The following is a 20,763-nucleotide window of genomic DNA, read 5'->3' as shown; positions in this document are numbered from 1 at the left end:
ATTCTTCTCCTACCTCTCTGTTTGAGCCTCAATCTCCCCGGCTGTTCTCCTTCCATCGTTCTTGGCAGTGCTTCTGCCACGTGCCTCTGAGTTCTTGTTCCCCTGGGCCTTCTTACCCACACCCTCTCAAGCCCTCTAAACCTGTGCCTTCTACTCCTGAACCCTTGGCCCCTTTATAAAGGATGTCTCCATGCTGGGCACAGTGGCTCATGCCTGTAATCCCAGCACTTTGGGAGGCTGAGGTGGAAGGATCATTTGAGCCCAGGAGTTCCAGACCAGCCTGGGCAATGTAGTGAGACTCCTGTCACCTTCATTCCAATTCTGTTCCTGCTTCCAGTTGCCCAAGCAGGAAACACCCTTTATGCTCTCCCTTCTATGTCATACTTCATTTGTCCCCTAGACAGTTGGTTCTGCTTCTTAGATGCACCCTCCCATTGCCACCCTCAGTCACCAGCAGCAGCACTGTGAACCCCATCTTCTCTCATCCTGGACTACTGCGACAGCTTCCCATAGGTCTCCCTGACTCAGCTCTTACCTCTCCAGCCTATTCTAGAATTCTGTTTATAAAACACAACCTGATCACACACTTTCACATTTCAAAACCTCCAGTGGTTTCCTAGTAGCTTACAAGATGTGGTCCAACCCTTCAGGTGGCACCAAGAGCCTGGGTCCAACTCTCCTTATATTGTCATCACCTCCCCACCCTACTCCAAACCTGTTTCCTACAGATCAAACTCAGTCATTATCCTGTGCTCCTTACATTATTCCAGCTCCTATAATGCCTTACCCTACCTTCTCTGCCTACCTTATTCGTTAAGGGATGAGTAAATGCCTGCTCATCCCTTAATACTCAGCTCCAGTAGGACCCTAGCAGAGCTGGTGGTCCCTTCTCCCAGCACACAAAAAACTTAATTTTTCTCTGGAATGGCATTTTATCACACTGTTCATGAATCTCTATCCCCATAAGACTGGGAACTTCTTGCAGTCAAAGGTCCGGCCTTCCAGATCCCCCCAACCCCACCCCCAGTAGTGTCTACAGGACTCACAGCTCCAGCATACTGGAGATCCTTGATAAATGTTAACTGAGTAAAATGAATGGCCTTCAGTGAAACCACACTGCCATGTAAAGCTGGTATTTTTTAAATCGCCTTACTCAGTTTGCCACTCTCCAGTACATTTAAAATATCCAATCTGGGCATTACATGGGACTTACACATCATTAATGCTCTACAAAGTTAAAAAGCCAGTAAACTCTTGTGATGCCAACTCATTTGGGCTGGCAGATAGAGTATGAAACTCAGTAGGGCCATGAAATTACCCGGATGAGCCACATCACACAAGCCTCTGATGCTTTTACCTGGCTGCTGTCTGACAGCAGAAACGTTTCCTGCTCTGCCCTTCACACAGTCTGTGTATGCTCCCTTGGGTTAGCTTCCCAAGTGACCCTCCCAGGCGGGCAGGGACTTCCAGACCCCTAGTGAAACGCTTAGAGTTCCAACCTAGGAGTCTTCTTCCAAGGTGGTCCCCACAAAACCCCCAGGACAGTCTGAACTGCTACCCCAGGCAAGAATGAGTCACAAAAAAATGAAGTGTCAGACTTGATTCAAGCCAAGAAGGCAAGGGATCCCTCAACCCTGCCTTGACTATGCAGACGAGAGAGCCAAATGTGCCCTTTTCCTCCAGCCCCAAGAGACTGCCGCCCTTCAACACCAGTCCTTCCTTTTGTATTTGATCATGCTCAGAGATGATAATCCTGGTTAAAACAAAACAAATAGATTCTTCCCATGATCTGTGACCCAGAGAAAAATCTGGTCCATCTTTCTGTCCCCAGACAGGGCTATACTTCAGGTATAAGGAAAAACAGCCATTTACAAGATCTATGAAGAAAACAAGGTCTTGGAAAATAGGGTAAGAGATACGGCCTATCTTCAGAAGTTACTGCACCAGGGAACCCTCCCCCTGGCCTCGTCCAGCCCCAACTAAGTCAGGCTCCCCTATGCCACACATATAGCACTATCCACAGCTGTACTTTTACTGAGGTGATTATTTGATTGTCATCTGTGTTTCCCACATTCAAATATCTGCTGAATACATGAATGTGTTGTAGACTCTGGGCACTGTGTGACCTTGATTTCTCTTTAAACTGCTGGTCCCCCAGGGCACAGCTGGGGCCCCAATTAGCTACCAACCACCCATCCTAAATCTGCCAATACAATTCTGTTGTTCAGCTGTCAGCATGCCTTTGGCTTTCTGACTTTAATCTCCCAATTCAAATAAATCCAAAACTCTAGACTCTGACATCTGTGGCTGGGCTCCCCGCCTTTCTGCAATTGGAATTTGGAAATTGAACTTTTTAAAAACTGAAGAGCAAAAAAGGGAAGAGGCACTTTCAAAAGGTTGCTTATATGTCTAAAGACCCAGCCATCGCCAGCCCAAAGTTGGAAGTTATTTTGTTCTGGGAATTATTAAACTGTCATCCAGTGGTGCCATTTACTGAGGGAGAGGAAAGGCGGTGGGGTGGGAAAGGGAGGAGACTCACTCTCCAGCACATTTCTGGGTTTCTTCTCTGAATGGGAATAGCAGATAGATTTTAACAAGAATCGAAGTCCCTGTTCTCCTTCAATCCTCCTTCTTAAAAGTGCTTCCACCACGTGCCTCTGATCCTTTGAGGCCCAGCAAATGCACGCAGCCTGTTTACCTTTTTAATATAACTTTTTTTTTTCCTGAGACTTTGTTTCGCACTTGTTGCCCACACTGGAGTGCAATGGCACAATCTGGCTCACTGCAACCTGCGCCTCCCAGGTTCAAGCAATTCTCCTGCCTCCGCCTCCCAAGTAGCTGGGATTATAGGCACCCGCCACCACACCCGGCTAATTTTTGTATTTTTAGTAGGGACGGGTTTTGCCATGTTGTCCAGACTGGTCTGGAACTCCTGACCTCAGGAGATGCTGGGATTACAGGCATGAGTCACCGCGCCTGGCCTTTTTTTTTTTGAGACGGAGTCTCGCTCTGTAGCCCAGGCTGGAGTGCAGTGGTGCGATCTCCGCTCATTGCAAGCTCCGCCTCCCGGGTTCAAGCCATTCTCCTGCCTCAGCCTCCCGAGTAGCTGGGACTACAGGCACCAGCCACCACGCTTGGCTAATTTTTTGTATTTTTAGTAGAGATGGGATTTCACCTTGTTAGTCAGGATGGTCTCCGCCCACCTCGGCCTCCCAAAGTGCTGGGATTACAGGGGTTTCGCCATGTTGGCCAGGCTGGTCTGGAACACCTGACCTCAGGCTATCTGCCCGCCTCAGCATCTCAAAGTACTGGGATTACAGGCGTGAGCCACCGCGCCCGGCCACCTTAATTTTTTAAAGTTCCGCAAAACGGCCGGGTGCGGTGGCTCACGCCTGTAATCCCAGCACTTTGAGATGCTGAGGCGGGCAGATAGCCTGAGGTCAGGTGTTCCAGACCAGCCTGGCCAACATGGCGAAACCCCGTCTCTACTAAAAATACAAAAATTAGCCAGGCGTGGTGGCACACGCCTGTAATCCCAGCTACTTGGGAGGGTGAGGCAGGGGAATCACTTAAACCCGGGAGGCTGAGGTTGCAGTGACCGAGATGGCGCCACTGCACTCCAGCCTGGGCAACAGAGCAAGACATCGCCATTTCAAAAAAAAAAAAGTTTGGCCGGGTGCGGTGGCTCACGCCTGTAATCCCAGCACTTTGAAAGGCCGAGGTGGGCGGATTACAAGGTCAGGAGTTCGAGATCATCCTGGCTAACACGGTGAAACCCCGTCTCTACTGAAAGTATACAAAATTAGCTGAGCGAGGTGGTGGGTGCCTGTAGTCCCAGCTACTTGGGAGGCTGAGGCAGGAGAATGGCGTGAACCCGGAGGGCGGAGCCTGCAGTGAGCCGAGATCGCACCACTGCACTCCAGCCTGGGCAACAGAGCAAGACTCTGTCTCAAAAAAAAATAATAATAAAGTTCCAGCTGGGCGCGGTGGCTCACGCCTGTAATCCCAGCACTTTGGGAGGCCAAGCCGGGTGGATCACCTGAGGTCAGGAGTTCGAGACCAGCCTGGCCAACGTAGTGAAACCCCGTCTCTACTAAAAATACAAAAATTAGCCGGGCGTAGTGGCAGGTGCCTGTAATCCCAGCTACTCGGGAGGCTGGGGCAGGACGATCGCTTGAACCTGGGGGGTGGAGATTGCAGTGAGCTGAGATCACACCATTGTACTCCAGCTTGGGCAACAAGAGTGAAACTCCATCTCAAAAAAAAAAAAAAAGTTCCACAAAATTAGTTGTTTCTCAGTCAGACTTCCCACTAGATTGCAAACCATTCCTGGCCATGGTTAATCAGACATGAGACCATGTCTGGTTAATCAGCCCTCATACGCAGCCCAAAGCTTGGCAAGAGGAGCTCAGAAAGCTCAGTAAGCCTTGGTTGGAGGAAGGTAGGAAGTGAGGGCAGTTTGGGAGAGAGACCCTGGAACAACTGCAGATAAACCTCCAGGATTCTACAATTTATTAATTCCCTGTTATGCGTCTATGAGGGGTCATATCTCAATTAATCCTCACAACAACCCAGGGAGACAGGCATTATGATGATGACCCCTGCTTTCCAGACACAGAAAAAGGAACAATTTGCCCAAGATCACACAATTAGAGAGGACCAAAACCAGGATTCAAATCCCCCGTCCCTTGCAAGTAGATCCTTCCTCCCCAAACCAGCCAGAGAAGAGTCTGAGGAAGTGTATTCTCAGTCCCTGAATTCCTTCCAGAGCTTCAAGCAGAATGGGAGAGTCTAAGTCAACTCAACATAATGCAAAATGAAGACGTCAAGTTCTCTCTGAACACCCTCAGACTCTCAGCTCAATGCTTCAACATTAAATTGCCGAAATGGGAGAAAACAAATGAGGGATGGGAATAACCTGAGCCAGAAGGTGGGACAACAGATTAGGCACAAGAAAAAGGGAGTTTTCAGCTCTTGTTGTACCTCTCTGCTAATGAAGTACTTAGCTTTAAGGCTGCAGTTAAGTGTGGGGATAACTTCTCCTCAAATCCTAACAGAAAAAAAGAGCCCCGCGAGCAAAACAAACTGCAAGCCCTATTTAATTTAGGTTTATGTAATGTGCACGTTCATACCATTAACGTAACCTGTCCTGAAAGTTAATTCATTTCTCTCTTATGGTTCACTTGGCAATGGGTCAATGTAGGGAGGGACCCCCAACAGACAAAGACCGAAGTGGTAAAAGAAGAAACAAAGCGTTGGGGGGGGGGGGGCGCAGATATCCTGGATGACGTGTAGGGGCAACACGAAGGAAAAAGCAAAAATAGAAAGAGCAAGGGCAAGGGGGCCAAAAGCCAAGGCTGCTTGGTAGCTCCTGCCAGAGGGATCAACCACGACCTCAGTGGTTTCCAGACCTCAGTCATGTGTGGGGTTGGCTGCTTTAGAAGAACCTGGGAAACAGTTTTTCAGGGGTTGTTACTATTTTCTTGTTTTTGTTACAAATTCCCCATCCTGAAAATTCTGATTTTGTAGGCCTTTAGGAGGACGATGAATTCTTAAGGCAGCCAGCTTCGAGAATCCCTAGAGATAGCCTCCCTCCTGGAGACGCCTATGATCTGAGGCAATTAGCCATTGTGCAGTGCTCTTCACCCTTACTGTGAAGGAAGTCACAGTCCACTCCCACGGAGTGCTCTATCTGCAGCCATGGTAGCTGAGAACTACATCCCAGTGCCCTCTTTCCCCATCTCACGTGCTTCCTGAACATTCCCCATACACTCCCTCTTATATTCACGCCTCGGTGCCTTTGCACAACTGTTCCCCATGGAATGTTTCTGTATGTGTAAATCCTCTTCATTCTTCACCAATCCATCTCGAAAATAGGGATCAAAATATTCCTGATGGGCAGGATCTGTTCCGTGCCTACACTTATTTGCCTCAGGTACTCCTGAACAGAATGTCTTGAGAAAACAAAATACAAATCACTAGAAAGGTCAGTATTTCCTAGAACTAAAAATTTCATATCAGGTAAAACAAAGCCACTTTCTCTGGTGCAACTGAACTCGGTCACCATTCACACCCAGAAGATCATGTTTGAACCTCAGTGGCACCCATCTGCCAACTGGATGTCAAGCCTTCCTTTCCCAGTGAGAAACAGACAAAGGAACTCCAGACACTGGAGGGTAACCTCATGTGGAGCCAGCAATCCAGTTTCGAATCAAAGCCACTCAGTCTAGACACACTGCTTTTAAGACCACAGGGGAGGGCTGACTGCTCTGTAGCTCAGGAGACCCAGGTGTTGCTGACCCATCCAGGTAACAGGAATGCAGGTGGCACTGCTGCACCTCGCAAGCAGAATGCTGCTCTGCCTCGTTTCAGAGAGAAGGTAGACTGCCTAGAATGGAGACATGGGCTATTTAGGGTTTAGATGAGGAGCTGGTATTATTCCAGAATGTGCAGAAGTAGGAAGAGGCCTGGGTCTGAGAAACAGAAGGTATGGTTTATAGCTTCCGCTTTGCCCTAATTAGCACTATGTCTTAAAACAAGTCCTTTTTGTCTGTTTGAACCTCAATGTGTATATCTCCAAAATGTTAACACCTAAACAGACTTTAATGCCCAACCCAGTATATACCTAATTAATAGAAAACAAAAATTACAAGGTTAACACTAGAAAAAATTAGGATGCAGGGCCCTACATAGTCACTAAAATCAAGCCACAAATTTCACTCTGTACTTCCTGGTAGCCAAAGCAAAAAGAGAAATATCATGCTATAAATTTCCAATTTCCACAAAAGAAAAAGCATACCAGGTTTTCAGGAGAGGCAAAGCTTTTCAGAGACATTAGGTTCTAAAAGAATTTCTCCCATGAACTTCTTAAAGGGGGCATTGAATCTGTAGCTAGTCTTCAACAATATAAACCCTTATAAGAGTTACAGTAACAAGTTATATAAAGCTATTTCTGACAGTGTCCTTCCATAAAGCAAAGGGCAGACACTGAAGCCCAACTCAGTAAAAATAACAACGGAGGGGCTGACATAATGGCACATGCAGATGGCCCAGCCTAATCAAGTCTAAAACCAAGAATCGCCACAGGAGCAGATAGAAAACATGTCCTTCCAAAAACTTCTGTAACTGTTACTTCTTCCAGGTGGGTGTTGGGCAGCAGTCAGCTTGCGAATACATGGTTTCTAAATTCCATTCCAGTTCAAATAGATGTAAGTGGCATTTTCAGTCTTTACTTACTTATATTAAGAAGTCCTCCTCTGACCCCACCACCCACTGTCCACTCCCAAATCAATGGATTGAGAATGGATTCCTCTGAGCCAGAGAGAGGGGAATCCACCTATTAATATTAGTGCTGTTATTAATAGCTAGCACTGAGTGCTTAGGTGCCAGGCTCTGTACCTGGTTTCCCCTGCAGTCTCATTTAATCCTCCCATCAGTCCCGTGTGATGCAAACTATTATTAGTACCATTTTAAAAATAAGGAACAAAGATTTAGAGAATTTTAGTAGATTGACAAGGTCACAGAGCTAATTACCCAGGTCTTTCTGATTCCAAAGTCCAGGCTCTTAGCCCCACATATAGTGCCTCCCGGTATTAATGAAATGTGATTACTGATAGAAATGCTAACATTTGTTAGAAGAAAACAAACAGTGAGGCCTAGAATAAGGTTAATGGGGTAGGTAAGTTGTTTATTATTAATGACAACAAAATAACAATGGAGCTTTTGGAGGCTTTGCCAACCTATAAATGGAATAAAGGAATGAAAACTATTGTGAAAAGCAGAAATAGTGCAAGTGAAAGTAATTCTGAGAGAATACTATATTATCCCAGAAAAAGAGAATTATCTTTTCCTCTTAAAGTATATTTCCTCCTCTAGAGATTCTAAACCTTGGTTCTCTTGGTCATTCATGCATTCAACCAACAAATATTTATCCAGTGTCTACTCCACACCAAGCATTTTCAGCAGTAAGCAAGACAGAAAAGCTCTCAAGCTTCCGTGTCGGCAAACAAGTAGATAATATATTTCCAGACGGTATTAAAGTGCTTTGAAGAAAATAAAGTTAAGGGGATTAAGAGAGGCTGAGGGGCAGAGAAGGGAGGAGCTGTTCTAGATAACTGGTCCGTCAGGAAGTAGCTCTGAGAACCAAGTGAGAGTCAGCCACGCAAAAATTTGGAGAAAGAGCCAGGCACGGTGGCTTATGCCTGTAATCCCAAGACTTGTCAGAGGCTGAGGCAGGCAGATCACCTGAGGTCAGGAGTTCAAGACCAGCCTGGACAATATGGTGAAACCCCGTCTCCAATAAAAATACAAAAATTAGCCGGGCGTGGTGGGGTGTGCCTGTAATCCCAGCTACTTGGAAGGCTGAGGCAGGAGAATCACTTGAATCAGGGAGGCAGAGGTTGCAGTGAGCAGATCACACCACTGCACTCCAGCCTGGGCAAGAGCAAGACCCTGTCTCAAACAGAAAAGAAAAATTTGGAGAAAGAATCCTGGAAAGAGTTACTACCAGTAGAAAAGCCCTATGACAAACATAAGTATGGCATGTTTCAGAAACCTCAGAAAGGCGAGCTTTTCTCAAGCAGGAAGAAGCAGAGTGGACAGGGTGGGGATTGGTAAGAGATGAGGCAGAAGATGGGGGAGTAGGACGAGCCGTGTGGTGCCTACAGGGAAAGGAATTAGATTATATCTGAAGGGCAATGGGAAGCCATTGGCAAATTGGCGACAAGAGAATAGCAAATTCTAATTTACTTTTAAGCTCTCCAGTGCTATATCCACAGCTCCCAGGTAAACAAACTCAGGCAGTACAATACTTCACAGACTCAAGTGTATCGCCTTTCGTTAAGGACAATGTCACTGAAAACTAACAACTCTAAAAAATATCTTTAGCCTGCAGGCCCTGGCTGGCTTTCCATCATTACAGGCTCAAGTTGAAAATGATGCTTCTTCCTTTTCCAAAACTTTATACCTTTTTATGCTCAGGGGAATGCAGTTGTCAGAGCACCTAGTGGTTTGCCTGACAAACCCTAAGGAAATGCCAAGGTAATTTACAATGGGAATTGATCACATCCTCCATCTGAATCTCACCTCAACATCTCTTCCTTCTGGCTTTTCCAATCCTGGGACATCTTATCCCTTGCCATCCTTTTGTTGCTTTCTTTTCTCCATATGCTCAAAACTAAACATTCTGAATGTGAGTTGCTTGGCCAAACTGAACATTATTAAAGTTAATTTTTAAAATCCCACGCTTGATGCTCCCATAAGGCACACCTTTAGCAAGAAGGGCTGCAGTGGAAGTTGAATTTGGATAGAGTCCTTTTTGAAGCTAAATCGCAGCTTTCATTAATTCAAATAAATGTATCCTACCAATATGTCTGGACACAATAACTAAGAGGGAAAAATCTAACCTGTGGCTGCATCAGGGGTGTGTGTGTGTTTGTGCCTGAAGGCAGATAACAGCATCAGAAACTGGATGCCTAACAAGATTCACCTGCACACAGGGACTGGGCCATCACAATGGGAAGTAACCAGGACTGGGGTAGCCCAGGAGGTATGGGAACTTGTGCCTCTTATTAAGACCTGATGGTAGACAAACTCCTGACTCCTCACCCCCCCCCCAAATAAAAAGAGTCACCTGCCTGCCTTCCCCCGAGGCTATGCAGTCTGGAATACACGGATACTAAACAAAATCAACCTCTTCTTCAGCTGGCCAATTGTGAATCTCCCAGGCACAATGACTGTGTGGCTGCCTCAAAACCGTGAAAATCATTAAGACAATGAAGAATTCACATAATCTATGAACAGCACAGCAACTCACGCAACTCATCGGCACTACTCACATCTCCAACCCCCACACACCTAGAAACATCTCCTGGTACACAACACTGTGCAGCAGCCCTCAAACAGGCTGGAGTGGAGAGGGAGAGATACCAGTCTCTTAAAGCCAACTGCTTCATGGCAGTTGAGAACAAACAATACTGTGCCCTTAGACTTTTCAAAGCCTAAGCTAGTGTGACTGGCAGCTGAGTGATTTTGGGATTGCAGAGTATGGGGTCACATACCTGACTGCACTTCAGAGCCAAGTTAATACCTTTCATTGTTCACTGCCTCCAGTTCCCACTAGATCAGGGGCTCTTATCAACCACCTGCATCACAATCTCATGGGTCCCCTGGTAAAAATGCAGATTCCTGTGGCCCACTGAAAATAAACATCTGCGGAGTAGTCTGACAAACTATTTTTAAACACTACCCAGGTCATCTTTATACACATTTAAGTTTGAGGACCTCTGCCCTAAAGCGATGCTTCTCAAACTATGGGTCAGGACCTGCTTGGTCAGGAAATCAAATTAATGGGTCATAACCAGCAGTTGATTTTTTTAAATGAAGTAGGAAAAAAAACCTTTAAAACAGCACACTGCAGGGAGTAAGGGTAATTATTGTTCTCTGAAACTTATTTCAGTTACAGACCTGTATGCAGTGCAGGTCCCACTCAAAGTCTGAAAACCATGCTCCTAGAGGGAAGAAGGAAAACAGTTTTCTCGCGCATGGTGTTTATTTTCCATTTTCCACCCCTAACTCTAAGCTTCTTGATTTTGGTTCAAGCACAGAAATATCAAGACAGATCCAAGAAATACTGTCATTGAATGCTAACCTGCGGCGGCAAAGCCCAACTGAGGAAGCGGATGAGGCTCCCACTGCACTCCTGCCTGAGATCCTATCATGGAGCTGGGGACAGGGGATGGTGCCAAGGGGGAAGTCTGCACAGCTCTCCCCAGGCTGGGCCTGTTTCTGGGGAAAAGAACTTGCAGCCACTCAAAACACAGTTTAGAAGAATGAAAATGTTCCTCACCGGAGTCAAGACTCAGCCATTCATAGGCCCTGTGGCCCCCAGAGGCAGGAAAGCACGCGGGAGCAATAACCATGTGAAATCAAGTCCCACCCCAGAGCCAGTGAGGCGGTTTACGGAACTTCTTGCATCTTTAATGTTCTGTGAGGCACAGGGAAGCTGACCGCTACCCTTCTTGCCCAATGCTTTGGAACAAGGAAGAACAAGGAAGGAAGGGCAGGGAGAAAAGGACAGCTGTCTCGTTAGCCTTCAGATTCACCAAAGGCAAGGACTCACTCAAGAGCCTCCCAAGTTGCAAGGACAGCAAATCAGCAAGGAGGCCAGAAAGCAAAAACCCCAGCAAAGCTTCGGAGCATTTCTCTGGGGCCTTTCACAGCGGCGGGACTGGGGGGCGGGCGAGGGTGCAGCTCCGCTCCAAGCGGAGGAAAACAAGACACTCGCTCACCTGGCTTTTTAAACTCTCGCAGCTAAGACTGAAGGCAGAGGTAGCAATCTTCTGGACAAGAAGTCCAGAAGAACAGGTGTCCCCCACCCCCGCACGCCCCCAAGACCGGAGAAAAGCCCACCACTCCGGGAAAGACACCAGAGGAGGTCGGCGGCCAAGCAGGGTGAACTGGAAGTGGCGAAAGGTCGGGGCCGCCCCTAAGCGCCAGCTCCGGGGAGGCGCTCGCGGCAGAGGCCCCCGCGTTCCGTCGGGCAGGACCTCGCGCCCACCCCCTTGGCAAGGACACCGGGGAGGCGCCGGGACGCGGCCAGGGAGGAACTCGGCTGCGGTTACCTCGACCCGGGTCGGGGCAGACGACGCGCTCCGAGAAATTTCGAGGGCGCCCAGTCCCACAGTGGAAGGCCCCCAGGGCGGCGCCCCTGGACCTAAGTGTCCCCAGGACTCTCCGAGGGAGACGCGGCGTCACGAGAGGACGGAGGGCGTCCCCAGCCCCACCCAGACCCCATGGAGTCCGAACCCATGGGGACGACGCGGAGGAGGAAGCGGCGATCCCAGCTCCGCACCCCCGCCCCAAACCTGGCCCCGCAGACTCGCCCAGCCCCTGGCGCGCGTCTCCCGCCCCGGCCGGGGGTCCCGCGCCCTTGGGCTCCCTCCGCGAGCGGCCGCGGGCCCGGCAGTGTTTGTAAACAAACCGGTCACGTGGCCCGGCGGCCGCTCCCCGTCCCCGGCGCCCACTGGGACCCCACGCGGAACCGAGGGCGCCGCACCCCCAACCCCGCGCAGGCCCGGCCGGGGGAGTCCGGAGGCCGGGGCCGGGGACCCAGAGCCCGAGCTGACAGCGCGCCCCACGCCCACGCGCGCCCGGCCCGCGCCGCACTCCGGTGCACTTACCCGGCGACAGGCGGCCCTGTCCGGCCAGCGTGGGGCTTGGCTCCGCTGGGGTGCGCAGCGGCGAAGCGCGGCCCGGCTGGGGCTCGGGCTCCCGGCACGCTCTTAAAGCCACAGTCTCCGCCACCGCAGCGGCCGCCACTCCGCATCCCTCCGGGTCCGGGCCGGGGGCTACCCCGTGATGGACGCGCCCCCGCACCTATCCCCTCGGCTCAGCACATAGCAACACGCCGCGGGTTGGCCGGGCGCAGCCGCAGCCCATCCGCGCAGAGCCAATCATCAGAAGACGGAACTCCGCCCCCCGCTTCCCCGACCGCCCACTCCCCCACCCCTCGGCCCGGCCCAGCCTGGGCTAGGGGAGAGCGGCTGGTTAGGGTCCCGCCCGTCCCGGCAACTTGCCGGAGGGCAGGGACCCAGAGTGCCAAAGCTGGGTGGGCTCTCAGCGCCTAGGAGGAAGCCGTTTATTTGAGTTTGGGGTTTGTCCCCAGGGCAGGGCTGGGATTCCCAGAACCTGGATTGTATTTTGGGGCGGGGGGATTTGCAGTGCATCTCCCTGGAGGCTCAAGATAGTCATTCCTTTCTTACGTTTTAAACCTCTCCCTAAGCCATAGCCTAAGTTACCAGAAGTGGCCCTCAGGCCCCGGGTAATTGAATTTAAAATGATAGGGGGGAGGGGGGAGGGATAGCATTAGGAGATATACCTAATGCTAAATGACGAGTTAATGGGTGCAGCACACCAACATGTATACATATGTAACAAACCTGCACATTGTGCACATGTACCCTAAAACTTAAAGTATAATAATAATAAAATTAAAAGAAAATGATAGTGCTAGTTCCACCCAGCCCACCCATGCCCTGCTCGGAAGCCAGGCATTTCCCCTCTTCTCTCTGCCCTGCTAGTAATTTCGGCGAATTAAAAGTACGAAAGGGGCTTAGTGGAATTGAAGACCGCCCCATTGCTGCTAATTTTCCATGACTTTCAGAGGCAGATGACGGTAATTAGAGTGGGATGGTCCGAGTGACCAGAGGGGAGGAGTCCACGTTCTGGGTCACCGGGGTGGTGCTTTTCAAGGAAGAGCAGGTTAAAAAATAACCTCGTGGCAGTCAGGAAACCAGGGAGGCACCAGGTGGGTGGAGTGGGGCAGTTTCCCAGCAGGAAAACAGGACAGTTTGATAAAGAATGTTGGCACGGACAAGGTGAACAAAGCAGGTCCTGCCTTTCGCTCAAGACACTGGGGTTCCGCAGTTCCTCTGGGAACTCCTCCTCCAAGGAAACTAGTGTTTTACTGTGCAGCCATCAGGATGTGAGGTGCTGCAGGAGGTGCAGCTGACTCCCCGCCTTCCACACACTGGTTTGCACGTACACCCAGAATGCTGGCTCACCTGCATCTCCACCCAGCTGTTTTTAAAATATGCTTGGTCAACCAAATTGTGTTCAGTTAATATCTATTGCATGTGAATCCAGTCACCAAGGTTAGTAAAAACAACAAAACACCCCAAATACCTCAGTATTGTGGGGCTGACATATCAGCCTCAGATTTGCAGTTTCAATGTAAACAAAGGCTATGTCCTGGTTCACAACTGACTAGTTTGGAGAGTCTAAAACGGGGGGGGAAATGCTTTCAGATGAGAGGAATCACAAACAAGAACTGTTTAGCATTTAATCCTTAATCTAAGATGTGATGGATTCTTTAGATTAGTAAGAGCTTGCCGTCTCACCCTGATCTGCTTCTTGAGCAAGTTTCTTTGTCTCTCCAGGCCTAGGTTTCCACAGTTTAAAACAAGGAGGGTTGAAATAGGATGATCTCAAGTCCCTTCCAGCTCTGAAATTCTAAGTAGGGCCAGAAAGTCATGTTTGTTACAACGTTTCCGCAATATTGTGTGAGCGAATATTTGTGTTGCCACATCACCACTTCCTAACAGTAGATGCTGAATTAGTTTAACACCCTAGGATATTGGTATGTTATGTAACAAGACTGGTGGCTACTGTTTCTGTTTAAATAAAAGATAACGTTAGCTAAAGAAGACTAGCCTGATACAGTGGTTTCAGAGGGAACTCTGAGGACCCCTTCAGGCCTGCTGTGTGTATGCAGGGGACTGGAAGAGGCCCCAGACCTTAGGGTCAGGAGACAATAAAACCAGCCAGCCGGCCAACAACAAGAAAAGTGTTAAGCCTGATCATGCCTCCTCCCAGTCAAAAAGAGCCAAGCATTTTGAGCTGGTAAAGGAGAAGGGAGAGGTGAAACAATGAAGTAAGTGAAACAAAGTAATAGATGCAACTTCTCTGAACCCAGAGGGGGCACTTGAATTGTCCCTCAATACATTTTCTCAGTGCCTACTATGAGCAAAATTTCCTGCTTGACTTGGATGATAGTATTCTGAAGAATCTACTGAGAGGAGAGACGCTGAGGCCAATGGAGAGTTGGTGAAATGAGACAGATGTTTATCCTGGAAAGCAAAAAGAGATGGAGAGAGAGAGAGAAATAAACAAATTTCTTCAGAGTCAGCCAAGGCTTAAACAAACAAACAAACAAAAACCCTTGCTGGTAAAAGTTTGAGAGATTCCTGGCCTCACAGATTATCAGCCTGCCTTTGTCAATGGAACAGTACCTCTGTCTCCTCTGTGTGAAGCCAAATTCATTCCTTCCCAGAGCCTTCACGGAATTATTTTCCAGCAACCTCTCACTAATCCCATCTTCCCGCTGTTGCCATACTGGTGCTACTGCTGCTGTGAACAGAGTCACTTTTATGTGTTCACCTTACTTAACCTCTCAACCTTCACATTATTAATTTGAAATAATTAATTATATCTTCCTTCCCCTCACCCGCCATCCCCCAGTTCATCAACAGGTCCTGTCAGTTTCACTTCACAAATATGTATTTGCTGTGAACACATCTGCCTTTGCTGCTGCACCCTGGTTGGAGCCACCAACATCTCTTGCCTAGAATAAGCAACAGCTTCCCAACTGATCTCCCTGCTTCCAGCCCATTCTCTGTGCAGCAGCCAGATGGTACTTCTAAACAAACTCCTTCTGGTGGCCCACAGGCCCTAGTAACCAGGACTGCCAACCTCTCTGGTCTTCCACCATCTGTCCTTTGCTCAAACTGCTGCAGTCAAGCTGGCCTTTTTTTTGTTCCTCGTCCTGTTGTAGGGTGTTTGTATTTGCCATCCCCTCCACCTGGAATACCTTGCCCCCAGAAGGCTGCCTCTTCACCATTTGGTTCTGAGGTCAAATGCCAGGTGCAGTGGCTCATGCCTGTAATCCCAGCACTTTGGAAGGCCAGAGCAGGCAGATCACCTGAGGTCAGGTGTTCGAGACCAGCCAAAATGGTGAAACACCATCTCTATTAAAAATACAAAAATTAGCTGGGCATGGTGGCGGGCGCCTGTAATCCCAGCTTCTAGGGAGGCTGAGGCAAGAGAATCGTTTCAACAGGAGGCGGAGGTTGCAGTGAGCCAAGATCACACCACTGCACTCCAGCCTGGGAGACAGAGCAAGACTCCGTTTTAAAAAAAAAAAAAAAAAGCCTCCTCCAGAGAGGAGGACTACCCATTCATACATGCCATGCCCCCTTTCTATCATAACCCCAATTTATTTTCTTCATAATACATATCACTCTCTCAAATAATCTTTTTCATTTCTTTGTGCTTTTTTTTTTTTTTTTTTGGTCCCATCCAGCTCTGAAGTGTAAACTCTGTGTAAACATCAGAGGGACCTGTCTGTCTTGCTTCCTGTTGTGTCCCCAGTGCCAAGAACAGTGACTAGCACTCAACAAATTTTTGAGTGACTATCTGAACAAATGCATGAATGTGCCTACTGCCTCATATCTTTGTCCCTGCGGCTTCTTTCACTTGGAATATTGTTCTCTCCTTTACCCCCTTCCCCACCCCTCAGCCCTTTCCTCTCATCCCATCTCAAATCCATTTGCCTGATGATTCAGTCCAAAGATTGGATCAAGTATCACTTCTGTGGAGGAATTTCCCGTAGCCTCCCCAGAAAAATTAATTTTCCTTTTCTTAGTACCCTACATAGCGCTTTACTCAGAGCTCCATTACATCACCCCACACTCTACACTCCCAATTAAGAGTTATCAGTTATCTGTCCTCTCTGCCAGTCCTTCTTGGGCTGGAACCTTATCAGATCGTCCTTGTATTTTCAGCACCTGGCACATGGTAGGCCCTCCCTAAGGGTTTATATCTGAGTTGAATCCAGTGGGAATCCAAGCAGAAATTGATAGGATCTGTTCTCAGAGTATACTGATCAACAGATAGAAGTCTTACTTTGTAGTATGATAACATTAAACTTGAAACTTCAGGCTATTCTATATAAAAGGGACAACCTACATTTTAAAAATCACAATACAATGGAAACTTCCTGAAGGCTAGAGGCCACAGGCTCTCACGCTACCATACCACCTGGGAAAATGGCCAGCTCTGCCTGTGTGGGAGGGAGAGCTGCTCCTCACAGGTCTCAGCATACCCCCTCCAAACCTCACTCCAGAACATCACAGAAGAGGGCCTGATGCCATTTTTCCGCAAACAGATTATGGTAACAGTGCTTTGTTTCTTTATGTACAATAAATGCTTTCTCTGAACCCTGTCCAAGTCTCTTATTTTCAGTCATGAAAGTGGCTGATTCTGTGCCTTTCAGACTGTTAACAAGAGAGGGTTGTACCTTGGGCTTCCTGAATGCTTTAACAAAACATTTGCTACCATTTATTGAGCACATATTGTGTGCAGAGCAGTTTATCTTCTATCTAGTTATATTTAATCCTCAAAGCAACCAGCAAGATAGATATTTCCCTCATTTTAAAAAGGAGCTGATGCTATGAAATTTGAACCCTGATCCAACTGGCTTCAAAACCTAATCATTCTTTTTCTTCTACACCGTCAAAGACTAAAACTGCTTACCTTCTGTTATCCTGAAATATCCCAATTGCCTTTACAAGAAAACACCCAAAGATCAAACTACTCCACAAAGCAAAACCCTACGCCAATCTAAAAGATCTGGAAGCAAGAGTGGTGAGGGCTTAGCACCTCCCTCTTAACTACAGTAAAAATCATTTATTTGGTGCTTCCTATGTTTTAGAAACTGGTATAGACATGTTACATGCATTGTTTAATTTAATCGAATATTCACAAGAACCACAGGTCTACATTTTTAAAGCATAATTCCAAAGTCCAAAAAGCTCTGAAAATCCAAAGTTAGTTTGACGTGGCTCACTCGATGGCAAAATTTATCTGACGTGATGACATTTCTAGTCTTTGTTAATTCCACCTAGAATATCCATATGTTTCTTGTAGAAATATTAATGACTGAAAGAGTACAAACTCAGCCTGGCAAGGTGGCTCACGCCTCTAATCCCAGCACTTAGGGAGGCGGAGGCAGGCTGATCACTTGAGGCCAGGAGTTTGAAACCAGCCTGGCCAACATGATGAAACCCTGTCTCTACTACTAAAAATACAAAAATTAGCCAGCATGGTGGCACATGCCTGTAATCCCAGCTACTTGGGAGGCTGAAGCAGGAGAATCGCATGAACCTGGGAGGCAGAGGCTACAGTGAGCCAAGATGGCACCACTACACTCCAGCCTGGGCGACAGAGCTAGGCTCTGTCTCTAAATAAATAAATAAATAAATAAATAAGTACAAACTCCCTGGCTTCTCTGTAATATGCAGTATATGAGCTGAAAGATGTGGGAATCTAAAACACATCTATCTCAGGGTTTCAAATAAGAGATTGAGAACTGGCAAGTAAATGTAGGCTCAGAGAGGTTCAGTAATTTTCCCAAGGTCAGCTAGTAATGGTAATGCTAGAATTAGAAATAGATGTGAGGCTGGGCAGCTAGTAAATGGTATTGCTAGAATTAGAAATATATGTGATGCTGGGCATGGTGGCTCACGCCTGTAATCCCACCACTTTGGGAGGCCCAGGTGGGCAGATCACCTGAGGTCAGGAGTTCAAAACCAGTCTGGCCAACATGGTGAAACCCTGTCTCTACTAAAAATACAAAAAAAAAAAAAAAAAAAAAAAAATTAGATGGGCATGGTGGTGCATGCCTGTAATGCCAGCTGCTTGGGAGGCTGAGGCAGGAGAATCGCTTGAACCTGGGAGGTGGAGGTTGCAGTGAGCGGAGATTGCACCATTGCACTCCAGCCTGGTTGACAAGAGAAAAAACTCCATCTCAAAAAAAGAAAGAAAAAACGAAATATATTTGAAACTGAAAAAAAATATTTGGAGCACGTATGACAGACTAAGGACTAATTTTTCTGAAGGCAAAGATACGAAGCGACAGTTCATGGTAGAAGAAAAACAAATAACTTGTAAAGATATGGAAAAAAGTGTTAAATCTTATAACAAGAAAAATTAAAATTACAATGAGGTGCTATTTTTATCTATCAAAATTGGCAAGTAATGGTGGGGCGTGGTGGCAGGCGCCTGTAGTCCCAGCTACTTGGGAGGCTGAGGCAGGAGAATCGCATAAACCCATGAGGTGGAGGTTGCAGTGAGACAAGATCGGGCCACTGCACTCCAGCCTGGGGTACATAGCGAGACTCTGTCTCAAAAAAACAAACAAACAAAAAAATTGGCAAGTAGTAAACTGTTCAATAACACTGCTTTGGAGAAGATGTGAAAAAACAGCCACTCATATATTGTTAGCAGTAAGGTAAATTGGCATAATTTTTTTCTATAGAGGACAATTTGGTAATCTCTCTCAAAATTAGAGATTAAAATCTCTCAAAAATCTCAAGATTAACATACTCAGAAATTTCACTTCTAGGGATTTATTTATTTTAATTTATTTTTATTTTATATATTGTTTAGAGACGGGGGCTCCCTGTGTTGCCCAGGCTGGTTTCAAGCTCCTAGCCTCAAGCAATCCTCTCACCTCAGCCTCCCAAAGTTCTGGGAATACAGGCATGAGCCACCACACTGGCTAGGAATTTTTTTAAAGCATTTTTTGGAAATAGGCTCTTGCTATGTTGCCCAGGCTGGCCTCCAACTCCTGGACTCAAGCAAGCCTTCTACCTGTCTTTCCAGTCACTGAAATTATAGGCAGGCACCACCATGCCTGGCTAGGAGTTTATTTATTTATTTATTATTTTTATTTTTTGAGACGGAGTTTCACTCTTGTCACCCAGGCTGGAGCGCAATGGAACCATCTCTGCTCACTGCAACCTCCACCCGCCTCAGCCTCCCAAAGTGCTGGGATTATAGGCGTGAGCCACCACGCCCAGCCAGAATTTATTTTTAAAATAACTCGCCCACAGCGCTGGGCAAGGTGGCTCACACCTGTAATCCCAGCACTTTGGGAGGCTGAGGCGGGTGGATTCCATGACACCAGGAGTTCAAGACCAGCCTGGCCAAACCCGGCCTCTTCTAAAAATACAAAAATTAGCCAGGCGTGGTAGTGTGGACCTCTAATCCCAGCTGCTAGGGAGTCTGAGGCACTCGAATCACTTGAACTGCAGAGGGTTGCAGTGAGCTGAGATCGTGTCACTGCACTCTAGCCTGGGTGACAGACGGAGACTCTCAAAAAAAGAAAAGAAAAGATAACACACATGTGCACAAAGATGTATGTAAATAGATATTGTAAAATTGTTAGTATTATCAAATGACTGACTCTCTAGGGATGTAACTTTGCAATTGGTTAAAGCCCATTTTACAACTCTCTAACATTGATAATGGTGGATGATTATTTTTTTGTCCAGCAGAAGAGAACCTGAAAGGTTATTATTTTTACCATGCACGACGTTAACTAGTTTTGTATCAAGCTTAGAAATTCAGAATTTCTTTGTTAAAAAATCAGATATCAGATTACAAGCTTCAACAAAATTTCTTTTTATCCATTGACTTTACTCATCTCAAAAAAAAAATTTTTTTTTTTGAGACAGTCTTGCTCTGTCACCCAGGCTCGAGTGCCGTGGTGTGATCTTGGCTCACTGCAACCTTCACCTCCCAGGTTCAACAATTCTCTTGCCTCAGCCTCCCGAGTAGCTGGGACTACAGACGTGCGCCACCACGCCCGGCTAATTCTTGTGTGTGTGGTTTTTTTGTTTTGTTTTGTTTTTTGTCTTTTAGTAGAAACGGGGTTTTACCATGTTGGCCAGGCTGGTCTTGAACACCTGGTCTTAAGTGATCTGCCCGCCTTGGCCTCCCAAAGTGCTGGGATTACAGGCATGAGGCACTTCGCCCAGCTTCATCTCAATTGTCGTATTCTCTTTTGAACAGACTTTGTCGTTCTGCTGGTTTCTTCATTAATGAGTTAAATAAAACTCTAATAATGCTTTCTATGCATTTTTATTAGAAATATGCTTTTCATCTTTTGAGACTGATGCTTTGAAATAACCCAAATCTGTCTATAAAGGACTGGTTGAAGAAATTACAATGCTTCTATACAAAGCAATACTATGCAGCCATTAAAAAGGGGCAACTCTACGCATAGATGCTCCTTAAGAGCAAAGATCTTTGGTTCCCTAATGAACCTAAGTGCCTACAGTTGTTTCTGGGCACATAGTAGGTCTTAGTTTATTTCTGGCTATGATAATAACCCCAGTATATCAGTGGCTAACACACATGCAC

At 47.1% G+C, this 20,763-nt stretch overlaps 1 protein-coding gene across 1 annotated transcript in view; it reads right to left on the bottom strand.

Moving 5' to 3' along the window:
• Positions 1–12,316, bottom strand: part of YPEL2 (yippee like 2) — a 69,666-nt gene extending 57,350 nt beyond the window's left edge. Inside the window, exon 1 of the mRNA XM_001134774.8 lies at positions 12,180–12,316. The gene's annotated coding sequence lies outside the window, so the exon portion shown is untranslated. The remainder of the gene's footprint in view (positions 1–12,179) is intronic.
• Positions 12,317–20,763: the final 8,447 nt, after the last annotated feature.

The sequence above is a fragment of the Pan troglodytes genome, chromosome 19 (genome assembly GCF_028858775.2).
Source record: "Pan troglodytes isolate AG18354 chromosome 19, NHGRI_mPanTro3-v2.0_pri, whole genome shotgun sequence".
Classification (NCBI taxonomy): Eukaryota; Metazoa; Chordata; class Mammalia; order Primates; family Hominidae; genus Pan; species Pan troglodytes.
This window is presented reverse-complemented; position numbering and strand designations above follow the sequence as displayed.